Consider the following 14508-nt stretch of genomic DNA (forward strand, 5'->3'; position numbering starts at 1 on the left):
GTTCACCCATCTTGTCCGCCAGGCTCCTGACATTGGTGAACATGCCATGTAGTGTAGACCGGCCCCATATTATCCTCTTATTGGGTGTCCTGAGATTGCAACTAGGACTTGCTACTATACTTACTTTGGGTTTATGTGCTTTGGTCAACCTACCACTAATGCCCCCAATACTACCCTTTGGAATATGTTCCACGCTTACTAACCCTACCTCTGCACCCTCCCCCCCATCGCCTAGTTTAAAAACCCCTCTAACTTTTTGGTCATCTTCATTCCCAGCTGATCTGCACCCTCCTCATTTAGGTGCAGTCCGTCCCTTCTAGAGTACCAGTTTTTGACTGAGAAGTCAGCCCAGTCCTCCAGGAACCCAAACCCCTCCTTACTACACCAGCTCTTCAGCCACTTGTTTACTTCCCTAACCTCCCTCTGCCTTTCTGGTGTGGCTCGATGTAGCGTTAGTATTCCTGAGAATACTACCTTGGAGGTCCTTTTCCTCAATTTAGCTCCTAAGTCCCTAAAATCGTTTTTTAGGACACTCCATCTACCTCTGACTTTGTCATTAGTGCCAACGTGCACCATGACAGCTGGGTCTTCCCCAGCCTCTCCCAGTAATCTGTCCACCAGATCCGTTATGTACCGAACCCGAGCGCCCGGCAGACAACATACTATTTGACACTTCAGGTCTTTGTTACAGATTGGCCTCTCTGTCCTTCTAAGAATTGAGTCCCCTACCAGAATCTATCTTTCCTTTCTGTTCACTTTCCCCCCACTCTCACTGAAGGAGTTCTTCCCCTGGCAGCTAGGAGAGTTCCTCAGCTCCAGCAGTGCTGGTCCCTGACTGGGATCACCAATGTCACTCAACGGAGTGCACTTATTGGGATGCTCCAACCCTGAATCGGCCTCCCTGGCACTTGCCCCTCTACCCTTCCTGACTGTCACCCATCTAATCTTTGCTAGTGCCTACACTTCTTTGTCTCCACCCACCTCTGTGCTGTCCCCTGTACGTTCCTGGCTCTCCTTTAGTATGTAGGGACTTCTCAGCGCTGACAGTTGCTTCCCGAGATTCAGAATCTGGGCTTCCAGGGAAACAATGTGCTTACATTTTGCACAGCAGTATTCACCCTCGATCAGATGATCAAGGAACGCATACATGCCGCAAGATGTACAACAATTTGCCTCTCCACACCCGCTGGGCATTGTACCTATTAAATTTAATGAGGATTGGGGATTATACCCTGTCCAAATTACCTAACAACTAGCTTCCTGACACTAATACTCAAGACAAAACACAGGTACTCAACAAGACAATACACAGGTACTCCCAGACCTACGTGCACTCACAGACCACTCACAGATCTACGTGCACTCGCAGACCACTCGCAGACCGCTCGCAGACCTACATGCACTCGCAGACCTACTTGCACTAGCAGACCGCTCTCAGACCTACGTGTACTCACAGATCTACGTGCAGTCGCAGACCACTCGCAGACCCACATGCACTTCGAGACTTACGTGCACTCGCAGACCATTCACAGACCTAAGTGCACTCGCAGGCTACTTGCAGACCACTCGCAGACCCTACATGCACTTGCAGACCACTCGCAGACCTACGTGCACTTGCAGACCTCTTACAGACCTACGTGCATTTGCAGACCTACGTGCACTCACAATACACAAGTACTAAAGATCCACACACACTTCTCAGACAACACTCAGGTACTCACACTACACAGGTACTATGACCCATGTTATAACCTCCTGTTTTAAAATCTGTTTTTTAACTCCCCACTTAGACCAGTTCCACTTGGACAGAGTTCCAGCAGACTCTTATTTTATGATGCATAAAAGTCCAATAATAAGATAAAGAATGACAAAAAATAATATAATGTGATAAATCCAAGTCCAGTGCAAAGATGATGGTAAGCCATAAGAAAAGTCTCTATCGATATATAATGTGATCCAATAAAACTCAAATAGTGATTCAAACAGTGCTCAATCCCGACAATACACCACTCTGTGCAGTGGCCGCTCACCTTATAATAAATAGTAATGCACTTTGAACAGGGTCAGTCATCAACTGGTGAAGGTCATCTGATGGCAGACGGAATTCAACTCGCACATGGAATACAAATAGGGTTCTCCATAGAGTAGTAAATTAAAACAGCTTTATTAAAATGGCGTAGTCACTTACCGGTACTTGTAAAATAGTAGAAATATACATAGAGTACTGTGACTGAGGGGTCAGGTAATGATGCAGTGTGGAAAATTCTGAACTTCTGGTCACCGCCGTAGACTGGAAGTGATGCCACCCGACTCCTCCCGACACGCTGTGTCACTGACACGCGGCTTTTATCAAGAGCCAAGTGACACAACGCATCGGGAGGAGCCGGGTGACGTCACTGCTGGTCTACGGCATGACCGGAAGTTTGGAATTTTTCACACTACATCATTGCCTGACCCCTTGGTCGTGGTACGTATATTTCTACTATTTTACATATAAGTGACTTTGTTATTTTAATAAAGCTGTTTTCATTTACTACACTGTGGAGAACCTTATTTGTATTCCATGTGCGAGTTGTAACCCTAATGCCATCCCTCATTGTAACAATAACAATCTACTTTCCTGTAACCCTAAAACAGGAAAGCTCTGCTAGTTTCCAGAAGGCGGGAGTAGCCCAGGCAAACCTAACGGCACCAAAAAATCATGAGCAGCCCTGACTAGTAAATTGCAGCACTCTGTTAAACAGAATTCTAGAGATAAATTTACCTCTAGCTCCCTCGTTAGGCAGAGGCGCAAATTACACTAACCTAAACAATTGTTGCTGGGAGAGATCTACTGATGATGGCTGCTGGGGGATCTATTGTTGCTGGCTGCAGGAGATCTATTTTACTGCTTTTCTTGTTATCATTAACAAATTCCATACAAATTGCTTAGCACCACATAATGATACTTGGTTCTGTATGCTCTAAAAGAAGAGGCATTGGTGGGCAGGTAGGTAGGTGGAACTAGGGGGCGGTGCTCAGAGGTGGGTGGGGTTAAAGGAGAGTACTTGCACCTATTCTCTAAGAAAAAAAAGCTCTGCATAACTGGAATACTTTCATGACTCAAACATAAAATCTACCATTTATGACCTCTGAAAATGCTAGTTGCCTGGTTATCTTTTGTTTCAGTACCTTGAGTCACAGGCCCGGAACCTATACACGCACATCAAGATTTCTCAATTCTCTGATATTCTATCTACATACTTGTATCTGATCACAGACTCAAAGTGTGCAACCTAGAGGGTCAACCTAACAGCTAGGTGACTGGCATCGGCAGCTTCTGCATTTACCCGATGAGAGATTTATTTTAGTTTATAATTTTATCAGACTTAATTCTATTAATTTTATCGGCCTACAGTTCTGCCTGCTGGCTTCTGATGCCTGACAGCATTTGGGCAACTTATGCCTTGCTTTCATAATTTTTCCTACTAAATATGAAATAAGCACAACATCAGCAAAATCCTCCGCTGCGTGCTCCCTCGATACACTTTCGATATGGTACTCTTCCAGGCTTGTTTACCTTTAATCCCTCAACCCCGGAGATTTGACATTCTAATGCTGTGAAAGGTCTCGTGTGAGGTATTGTTTTCACGGTGAACCCGGCTCGCTGTAACAGAGCTAACGCACTTTGTGAGCAAATTACATTCGTATGTTGCAGTTTAGTCGAAGTGTAAAGGGTGTACGAGGGCAGTGGACGTCTGATGGTGGACTGTGGTAAAATGAGGACACGTTGGGTCAGCAGGAGGCTAAAGATTGGTTACAACAAGAATCAAAGAGCAGGGATTGGCTCACAGGGCCAGTTATTGAAATAAATGTGTATCTACAACTTATCATTGATATATGTCATTTTTTTTTACTAAAGTGTATCTAAACCCAAGAATAAAAAATGTAATATATTGAAGATTACTAGTCCTTACATGTGGTGATTTTAATAATTTTTTTTTTTTGGGGGGCTCTTTTCTGTCAGTTTCTCCTGTTGATCCTGCCTGTATCACACTTCCTGTCCTAGGGTGACAACGCACACTGTACTGTATCTGTGGTGGGGTAGCGTTGTCACCCTAGCCCATGGCTCCCAACCATCCCTAATTTGGAGGGACTGTGCCTCTTTTGGAACTAAATCCCTCTGTACTCCTTAGCTGCCCTTCGTTTTGGTCTTCTGTATATAATGTATTATAATGCTATGCTACAATAAACCTTTCCTCCAACCTCTGATATATTGCTTTTGTTTTTCAAAAAGACAGAATAAAGAAGTAGTACAGATTAAAAAAAAGTTGTGCGTTTAACCAGTCTATTTTTGTTTTTTAATTCTTAAACGTGTTCTGATAGAGTGGGTAGGAGTGGCTGTCCTTTACATATGTACTTTGTGCTTAACCACTTCACCTCCAGTAGGTTTACCCCCCCCCCCCCCCCCCCCCACCCCCTGACCAGGCTGTTTTTTTGCTTAGGCCGCGTACACACGCGGGGACTGTTCGCCCAACTTTGTCCGTCAAACAGTTTCGGCAAACAGTCCGCTCAAACTTAGCATGGACGGACATGGCCACACACGACGGACGAACAGTTTGCTGAAACCGTGCGTGATGACGTGAACGGCACGTACGACGGGACGAAAAATACGACGTCCTATACACTGCATTATAGCTTTCGGCGTGAAAATCCTTTCTGAGCATGCACGCAACTTTGTTTGACGAACAAGCCTACACACGAGCGGACTGTTCGCTGAAACAAGGTTTCAGCGGACAGTTTTTCGGAAATTCCGAAAAACCTTGTCCGTCAAACTGTCCGCTGAAACTGTCCGCTGAAAGCCCACACACGAGCGGACTGTCCGCCCAAACACTGTTCAGCGGACAAAGTTGGGCGAACAGTCCGCCCGTGTGTACGCGGCCTTAATGGCACTGCGTTCTTTAACTGACAATTGCGCTGTTGTGCGACACTGTACACAAATAGTATTTTTTTCCCCACAAATTGAGCTTTTTTTTGGTGGTATTTGATCACCGCTGCGTTTTTTTTTTTTTTTTGTAGCTATAAACAAAGAACAACCGACAATTTTGACAAAAAAAATAAATATTTTTCTTCTTTTCTGCTATAAAAAAAAATATAATTTCTTCATCAATATGTATTCTGCTAAATATTTTTGGTAAACAAAATCCCAATAAGTGTATATTGATTGGTTTGCGCATCTACAAACTATGGGATTTTTTTTTTCTCACTAGTAATGCCGCTATATAAGCGACTTATAGTGGGACTGCGATATTGCGGGGTGCAAATCAGACACTACCTGACACTTTTGAAATTTTTTGAGGACCAGTGACACACACTAATACAATGATCAATTCAAAAAATATGCCCTGTCACTGTACTAATGACTAGGGTTGTCCAGATACTGGTAGTAGTATCGGTATTGGGACCGATACCAAACATTTGCGTGAGTACTTGTACTCGTTTAGTTTCCTACGTGTTATGCCACAAAGTCAGTGATAATGTAGTTTTAAAAGTTTTTACTGCCATTTCCAAAAGTTACAAAATTACAGTTTTAATTGCAGATTTCAGTATTTAGGCTACAAACAAGTACAATATGCAAATAGCAATGTCGTTTAACCACTTGCCATCCGCCCACTGTCAAATGATGGCGGGGCAGTGCGGCTCTTGCTTTGGGTGGATGTCATATTATGGCGCACCAGAACGGGCATGCAGCGCGGCAATCGTGGCCTCGCCGTGTTGCTAGGACAGAGCTTTTTAACCATGTGATAGGCTGTGTCCAATCACAACCGGTCACATGTAAATGCTGCAGTGCCATAAATCGTCTCTCCTCGCCTCGCATTCGCACTGACAGAGTGTGTAGCGAGGAGAGCTGATCAGTGCCATCTCCTTGCAGGGGAGAACAGGGCAGGTAATCAGAGCCCTGATTACAGTAAAGCCCCAACAGTGCCATCAATCAGTGCCAATGACTACCACCAATCAGTGTCCATCAGTGCCACTAAGCAATGCCCATCTGTGGCACAAATCAGTGCCCATCAATGACAAATCAATGTCCATTAATGATGCCAGTCAGTGCTGCCTTTTAGTGCCCATCAGTGCTGCCCATCAATTCCTATAAGTGCTGCCCATCAGTGCTGCCTATCCATGCCCACCAGCGTTGCCTATCAGTGCCCACCAATGTCACCTATCAGTGCTCATCAGTGCCACCTATCAGTTCCCATCAGTGCGGCATATTAATGCTTCCTCATCAGTTCCACCTAATTAGTGCCTATAAGTGCTACCTCATCAGTGCCCATAAGTGCCACCTCATCAGTGCTACCTCATCAGTGCCCATAAGTGCCTATCAGTGCCATCTCATCAGCGCACATCAGTGAAGGAGAAAAACAAGTTATTAAAGCAAAAAACATATTTCTTATTTTATTTTCGATATAGTAATTAAGTAACTCAGGGATAGGACTCGGGAGGGGAAGGATTTAGAGTGGTCAGGCACACACACATGAAATTGACTCTCATGGTGACACTGACAGCAGTGTGCAGCAGCACAGATCACTGACATGACACGTCCCCCCCGAGTCACAGTGACAGTCTCTCTCCACACCAGGTGGTCCCTTCACTCCACTCCAGTCCATACAGCCCTGACAGTCCCACTCCCGGCTTGTCTTGCTCCCATCCTGCAGACCCACATACGAGGCTCTGGTTGCTCCACTCGGCTCTCTTGCACCATGACATCACATGACATGCTCAGGCACCACCTCCGCATGCGCAGTTCTGAGTCGAGTATCATAGCCATATTTTTTACTGGCAATCTTTTCCTGTCACTGGCATTTACAGGCAGGAGAAAAGTGCCTGTTTTTACTGGCTGCCAGTAAAAATAACGAAGGCTGGTAACACTGGGCAGGGGGAGGAAAGGCTAATCTCCCCAATAGGGACACAGCTATAAAAATCTAAAAGGGGCTCTAACCTCCCACCCCTACATCCAAAACATAATAAATCATTTTTGCAGGTGTTGGGTTTGTATGTAGAACTCAAACATTTTAAAAAAAGCAGCCCATTAAAAAATAAAAGAGTAGCTTTTGCTGTAATACCCATCTTCAATCCTTAGTTGTCCCCATGTCCTCTTCCCTTACTAGGTATCCCCAGTCTTTTGAGTTGAATGATGTCCAGCATCATAAAATCTATTTTCTCTGAGTCCAGGCTGCTGTTGACCCTCCCCCAGCCTGTAAGTGGGTAGTGAAGGACTAGCAGTACCATGATGAGTTCATTTTACCCAACACTCTGCTTTCTCCTCCTATCAGCATGCTCCTTATTACAACTCGATTGGCTCCTTGTGCTGCCTCTCCTTCTCTCAGCCTGAGCTCTGCTGTACAAGGACTTCAGGTAGCTGAAATCAAGTCAAATCCAGGTACTTGCACAGCTTGCATTTACTACCATACATTTAATGATGTATTAATAAATACAGAACTGTATTAATTTGTGTTGTTTCTATCGGCCCAGAGTTTCATTTTTAACCACTTGCCACCCGCCCATAGCAAATAGACGGCGGCAAAGTGGTTTCATAATCCTGACCGGACGTCATATGACGTGATCAGGATTATGAGCCGCTGCGCGCCCCCGGGGGCGCGCATCGCGGCGATCGTTGTTGCGGGGTGTCAGTCTGACACCCGGCAACTACGATCTCGGTAAAGAGTCTCCGACGGAGACTCTTTACCATGTGATCAGCCGTGTCCAATCACGGCTGATCACAGTGTAAATAGGAAAAGCCGGTGATCGGCTTTTCCTCACTCGCGTCTGTCAGACGCGAGTAGAGGAGAGCCGATCGGCTACTCCTCTGACAGGGGGGGTCTGTGCTGATCGATTATCAGCACAGCCCCCCCAAGGATGCCAACACTGGACCACCAGGGACGCCACCAGACCACCAGGGATGCCAAGGACAAGGTATGCCACCCTAGACCACCAGGGATTCCAATCAGTGGCACAATGGATGCCAATCAGTGCCCATAATGGATGCCAATCAGTGCCCACAATGGGCATCACTGATTGGCATGCATTATTGATTGGCACTGATTGGCATCCATTAGTACAATATATTATAATACAATGCCGCCTATCAGTTCCCATCTGTGCCGCCTATCAGTGCCTACCCATGCCCACCTGTGCCGCCTACCCATGCCCACCTGTGCCGCCTACCCATGCCCACCTGTGCCACCTACCCATGCCCACCTGTGCCGCCTAACCCATGCCCACCTGTGCCACCTATCCATGCCAATCCGTGCCAATTTGTGCCACCTATCAGTGCCCATCCGTGTCGCCCATCAGTGCCACCCATCAGTGCCGCCTATCAGTGCCACATATCGGTGTCCATCAATGCCGCCTCATCAGTGCCACTTCATTGGTGCCACCTCATCGGTGCCCATCAGTGCTGCCTTATCATTGCCCATCAGTGTAACCCCATCAGTGCCCATCAGTGAAGGAGAAAACTTACTTATTTGCAAAGTTTTGAAACTAAAACAAAAAAATACTTTTTTTTTTTCAAAATTTTTGGTATTTTTTTATTTGTTTAGCAAAAAATAAAAACCGCAGAGGTGATCAAATACCACCAAAAGAAAGCTCTATTTGTGGGAAAAAAGCAATAAAAATTTCATTTGGGTACAGTGTAGCATGACCGCGCAATTGTCATTCAAAGTGCGACAGCGCTGAAAGCTCAAAATTGGTCTGGGCAGGAAGGTGTTTAAGTGCCTGGTATTGAAGTGGTTAAATATGCTCATCCAAAAATCAGACCTGCGACAAAGCACAAACATAAAAATCATGTTAAATGGTTTCCGGTAAATTTTACAATAATAAAGCAATGGAAGTGAGTTAGTTCCCTTTAAACTGCACTAACTGAATAAAAGTCCATTCATTAAAGGAGACTACTCATTTAATAATACAGCCTGGAGTAATTAATAAAATATAGGCTAAAATAAAACGGTAATGGGATAATAACCTTTTCTGAAATGAAATTTTATTTCTAGTGATGATTTCCACGTGCTAGGGCAGTCCGACTATTACATGGTAATAGATTTTCCACTTGTGAACAATGCAGACATTCCCAGCTCGAAAAGAAAAAAAATCAAGATTATTCCTTCTTTTCCTGTTACATATCTTGTGTTTATTCAGGGACGGTAATATTCTTGGCATGGAGCGGAGGGGAGCGCGCTATAAAACCTCCAGCCGCAGCTTAAAATGTAATATCGTTAACGTATTAGTGTTGCAGTGAGTAGTTGCAGTTAAACTGATTCAATATATAAAAAAAAAAAAACGATTGTAATTCTTACACTATGATCCTTCATGTGAGCGTTTCCTCCCATTAACCCCTTCATTTCCTTTACCCCCATCGTTTCCTCCCATTAACCCCTTCGTTTCCATTTCCCCCGAGCGTTTCCTCCCATTAACCCCTTAATTTCCTTTACCTCAAGCGTTTCCTCCCATTATCCCCTTCATTTCCATTTCTCCCGAGCGTTTCCTCCCATTAACCCCTTCATTTCCATTACCCCAAGCGTTTTCTCCCATTAACCCCTTCATTTGCTTTACCCCCGAGCATTTCCTCCCATTAATCCCTTCATTTCCATTTCCCCCAAGCATTTCCTCCCATTAACCCCTTCATTGCCTTTACCCCGGGCGTTTCCACCCATTAACCCCTTAATTTCCATTACACCTAGCATTTCCTCCCATTAACCCCTTCATTTCCATTACCCCGTTGCTTGTTGGTGCTGCAGAAAGGAATAGCAATTGATGGCGGTACTAAATGTTGCCTTCACACTCTGTGCAAAGCTCCCAACTGTCCCTGATTTGGAGGGACTGTCCCTGATTTGGAGGGACTGTCCCTGATTTGGAGCAATGTCCCTCTGTCCCTCTTTCCCCCTCATTTGTCCCTCCTTTTGGTCTGATCTATATAGTTGTATATAAAATGCATTTTTTATCGTTCAAAAAGTGTTTCCCAGTGCTAAACCTTTCATCCAATTTCTAAATTTGCAGCATTTGTAAATTTTAAAAGCCAATGTAAAGGAATAGTAGTGGTAAAAAAAGTCCTTGTGGAATTAATTCACCTTTTTTTTGGGTTAATTCCCCTTTAAGGGGGTGTGGCAGGAGGCGTGCCCTATGCCTACATACGTTTGCTAGTAGGTGTCCCTCATTCCCATCTCAGAATGTTGGGAGGTATGCTCTGTGTATGACTAGCGGTGGCTGTCAGATTTATGCTCTGCACAAATTAATGGCTGGAGCTGCCACCATTTGCATTTAAAGGATCACTAAAGATTTTTTTTTTTTTTTTTTAAATAACAAACATGTTATACTTACCTCCACTGTGCAGCTCGTTTTGCACAGAGTGGCCCCGAACCTGGTCTTCTGGGGTCCCTCGGCAGCTGTCTTGGCTTCCCCCCGCAAGGACTCCATACCTTCATGCGAGCTCCCTCGCATGGTGGGGAGTGCTTGTGGGCGCGCTCCCGTGATACAGCCGTCGGCTATAGCCACTCACTGTATCACTTGGCCACACGCTCCCCGGTGCGCCACATCACTGGATGTGATTGACAGCAGCGCGAGCCAATGGCTGCGCTGCTTTCAATCCATCCACTGTAACCAATCAACGGCCAGGCTGAGCGGCGAAGAGGATGTCGCGGGCAAGCGCGGAACTTTCTAGGGGTCAGGTAAGTAAAACGGGGGGGAGGCTGGGGGGGCCGGTATTGTCAGTTGTTTTTTCACCTTAATGCATAGAATGCATTAAGGTGAAAAAACTTTTACCTTTACAACCCCTTTAAGTCTGTGAGCTGGAGCAGTTAGTTTTCCTGCCAGTAGGTGGCTCTCTGTCATCATTACATGGGAAGGGGAGACTCAAAAGGGAATTGAACGCTTGGAGTTCCCATACAAGTTCCTTGTGAGGAGATTTGGCCTTAATGAACACTGAGGGGTAGGGACAGTTCACGGCAGGTTCCTGGGACATCGCAGGTGCTCCGGTGTGTGGAGCATAGACATGGAACCGGTGGGAAGTGTTGATACATCACCAAGAGTTCTTCTTAAAGAACATAACACCTGATAGCTGCAGCTATCCTCTGGTAACCCATTTATTGCCTTCTATACTGCACCATTTTATTCCGCTGAGCATGTACTAAATACATCTGTATATCTGTGCCAAATGCTTTTGCTTGTTTGCCCAATAACCAGGATCATTATGAAAAGCATTGTACGTAATGTGTGGCTGATTACTCCCAAAGTAGAACTATAGTCAAAACTCTTTTTTCCATTTTGGATAGAGTACGGTAGAGTTGTAACCCCTGTAAGGTTTATTTTTCTCAAATGTGTCCAATTGCAGAGATTTCCCTTTACTTCCTGTCCCATAACCAAAACAGGAAGTGAAAGGAAATTATGAATATTAAAGTGTTACAAAACCCACAACAGTAAAATCAGTGTGTATATGCAGTAAAGCATGCTTGTTATACTCACTGTGGAACCTAAGGGGTTAATTAAGGGTTCATTCTCTGCATTGTGTAAAAAAGGCTGTTTGCTTCTGTCTTCTCTGACCCTCCCCTTCTTTTACTGTCCCCAATCCAGAGCCAAAGGAAGTACTCGCACATAGTGATGGACGAACGTTTCGCCCGGCGGTCGTTTCGCGGCGAATTTCCGACTTTCGCCGTCCGCGGGTTCGAACGCCTTTTTCCGTCGTTCGCCCCGGCGGACTTACGTGTTTAATGTATACAAGAACTTTAACCTTTCGTGACACGTTTATCATGTGTTACAGGACAACCAATTGAGACATGACAGCTCATGGACACTTGGACATTCCCCCTAACCTATAAATACACCCGATCCGGTGGCCATTTTACATTCTTTCTTCTGTCACTGTAGGGAAAGGATCCTGTGTGGAGTAGGGACAGAGAAAACGCTAGCTATTTGGTACACAAAAGTTCTTTTCAGGACTGGTATAGGTGTTAGGTCAGCAGCCTGAGTTTCTTTTGTCAGTTTAGATAAAGGGACAGAGCGCTGTATGCTGCTATTTTAGGGACAGCTCAGCCAGATTAGTCTTTCTTCATCATCATCATCATCATCATCATTAGCTGTTACTATCAGGTCCACAAAAGAGCTGTTCCAGCTAATCGTTCCAGCCTACTCTTTTTTGCCAATTTGTATAGGGACAGGCAGGAAGCAGTGTGTCAGGCAGTGAGGATAATTTTAAAGACTTGCTGTTACTATTAGTTCCACAAAGGTTCTTTTCAGGACTGGTATCAGTGGTACGGTAATAGGCTTGTACACGTATAATATTCTTTCTTCCAAATATAGAAAGAATATTATACTTGACTGCTGCCCTTCTGCTGCAGTCTGCTAATCATTCACAACTCACTTGTTCCACAAAGCTCTTTATCAGGACTGGTAACTTGGTCTGTCTAGGGTGCTACGGTACATAGGCTTGGGTGCGGTACAGTCTGCTGTTCTGTAAGGACCGCTATCGGTCCACAATACATAGGGTTGCCGTGCACTACTGCTGACCGCTGCCCTATACTGCAGCAGTCCTTCAGCGGTATAGGGACTGACGCACAGTCTGCTAAACACTAATACACAACCTGCTTGGTCCACAAAAGTTCTTATAAGGACTGGTAACTTGGTATAGGGTGCTACGGTACATAGGCCTGAGTGCGTTACAGTCTGCTGTTCTGTAAGGACCGCTATCGGTCCACAATACATAGGGTTGACGTGCACTACTGCTGACCGCTGCCCTATACTGCAGCAGTCCTTCAGCGGTATAGGGACTGACGCACAGTCTGCTAAACACTAACACACAACCTGCTTGGTCCACAAAAGTTCTTATAAGGACTGGTAACTTGGTATAGGGTGCTACGGTACATAGGCCTGAGTGCAGTACAGTCTGCTGTTCTGTAAGGACTGCTATCGGTCCACAATACATAGGGTTGCCGTGCACTACTGCTGACCGCTGCCCTATACTGCAGCAGTCCTTCAGCGGTATAGGGACTGACGCACAGTCTGCTAAACACTAATACACAACCTGCTTGGTCCACAAAAGTTCTTATAAGGACTGGTAACTTGGTATAGGGTGCTACGGTACATAGGCCTGAGTGCAGTACAGTCTGCTGTTCTGTAAGGACCGCTATCGGTCCACAATACATAGGGTTGCCGTGCACTACTGCTGACCGCTGCCCTATACTGCAGCAGTCCTTCATTGGTATAGGGACTGACGTACAGTCTGCTAATCACTAACACACAACCTGCTTGGTCCACAAAAGTTCTTATAAGGACTGGTAACTTGGTATAGGGTGCTACGGTACATAGGCCTGAGTGCGTTACAGTCTGCTGTTCTGTAAGGACCGCTATCGGTCCACAATACATAGGGTTGCCGTGCACTACTGCTGACCGCTGCCCTATACTGCAGCAGTCCTTCAGCGGTATAGGGACTGACGCACAGTCTGCTAAACACTAACACACAACCTGCTTGGTCCACAAAAGTTTTTATAAGGACTGGTAACTTGGTATAGGGTGCTACGGTACATAGGCCTGAGTGCAGTACAGTCTGCTGTTCTGTAAGGACCGCTATCGGTCCACAATACATAGGGTTGCCGTGCACTACTGCTGACCGCTGCCCTATACTGCAGCAGTCCTTCATTGGTATAGGGACTGACGTACAGTCTGCTAATCACTAACACACAACCTGCTTGGTCCACAAAAGTTCTTATAAGGACTGGTAACTTGGTATAGGGTGCTACGGTACATAGGCCTGAGTGCGTTACAGTCTGCTGTTCTGTAAGGACCGCTATCGGTCCACAATACATAGGGTTGCCGTGCACTACTGCTGACCGCTGCCCTATACTGCAGCAGTCCTTCAGCGGTATAGGGACTGACGCACAGTCTGCTAAACACTAACACACAACCTGCTTGGTCCACAAAAGTTTTTATAAGGACTGGTAACTTGGTATAGGGTGCTACGGTACATAGGCCTGAGTGCAGTACAGTCTGCTGTTCTGTAAGGACCGCTATCGGTCCACAATACATAGGGTTGACGTGCACTACTGCTGACCGCTGCCCTATACTGCAGCAGTCCTTCAGCGGTATAGGGACTAAGAGTTTTGTCACAGGGTGATTTAAAAAATGACAGGCAGAGGAAGAGGCAGGCCCTTCCGCAGGGGTGGTAGGGGTAGGGCAGGAGCAACAGCCTTGAGCCAAAGTGGGAAGTTGCAGAAGGTGCGTTCAATTACTTTAAAGGACGCACCAGACTTGGTTGAGTGGCTCACTCAGCCTTATTCTTCTGCACCCTCCTCATCCTCTCGATCTGCACCCTCTTCTTCACTCTCTGCTATGTGCACCCCCAAAGACACTACCACCAACAACACCACCACCACCACATACCTTCCGCTTGAGTGCAAATGGGGGCCTTCATGCTCCAGTGTTTTAATAGGGACCCCCGTATAAAAAGCATGAGGGTCAAGGACCAGTACTGGGTGGCAACGTACTTAG

This window comes from Lithobates pipiens, unplaced genomic scaffold (genome assembly GCF_037356315.1).
Source record: "Lithobates pipiens isolate NorthernLeopardFrog02 unplaced genomic scaffold, aLitPip1_a1.2 Scaffold_18, whole genome shotgun sequence".
In the NCBI taxonomy this organism is placed as follows: Eukaryota; Metazoa; Chordata; class Amphibia; order Anura; family Ranidae; genus Lithobates; species Lithobates pipiens.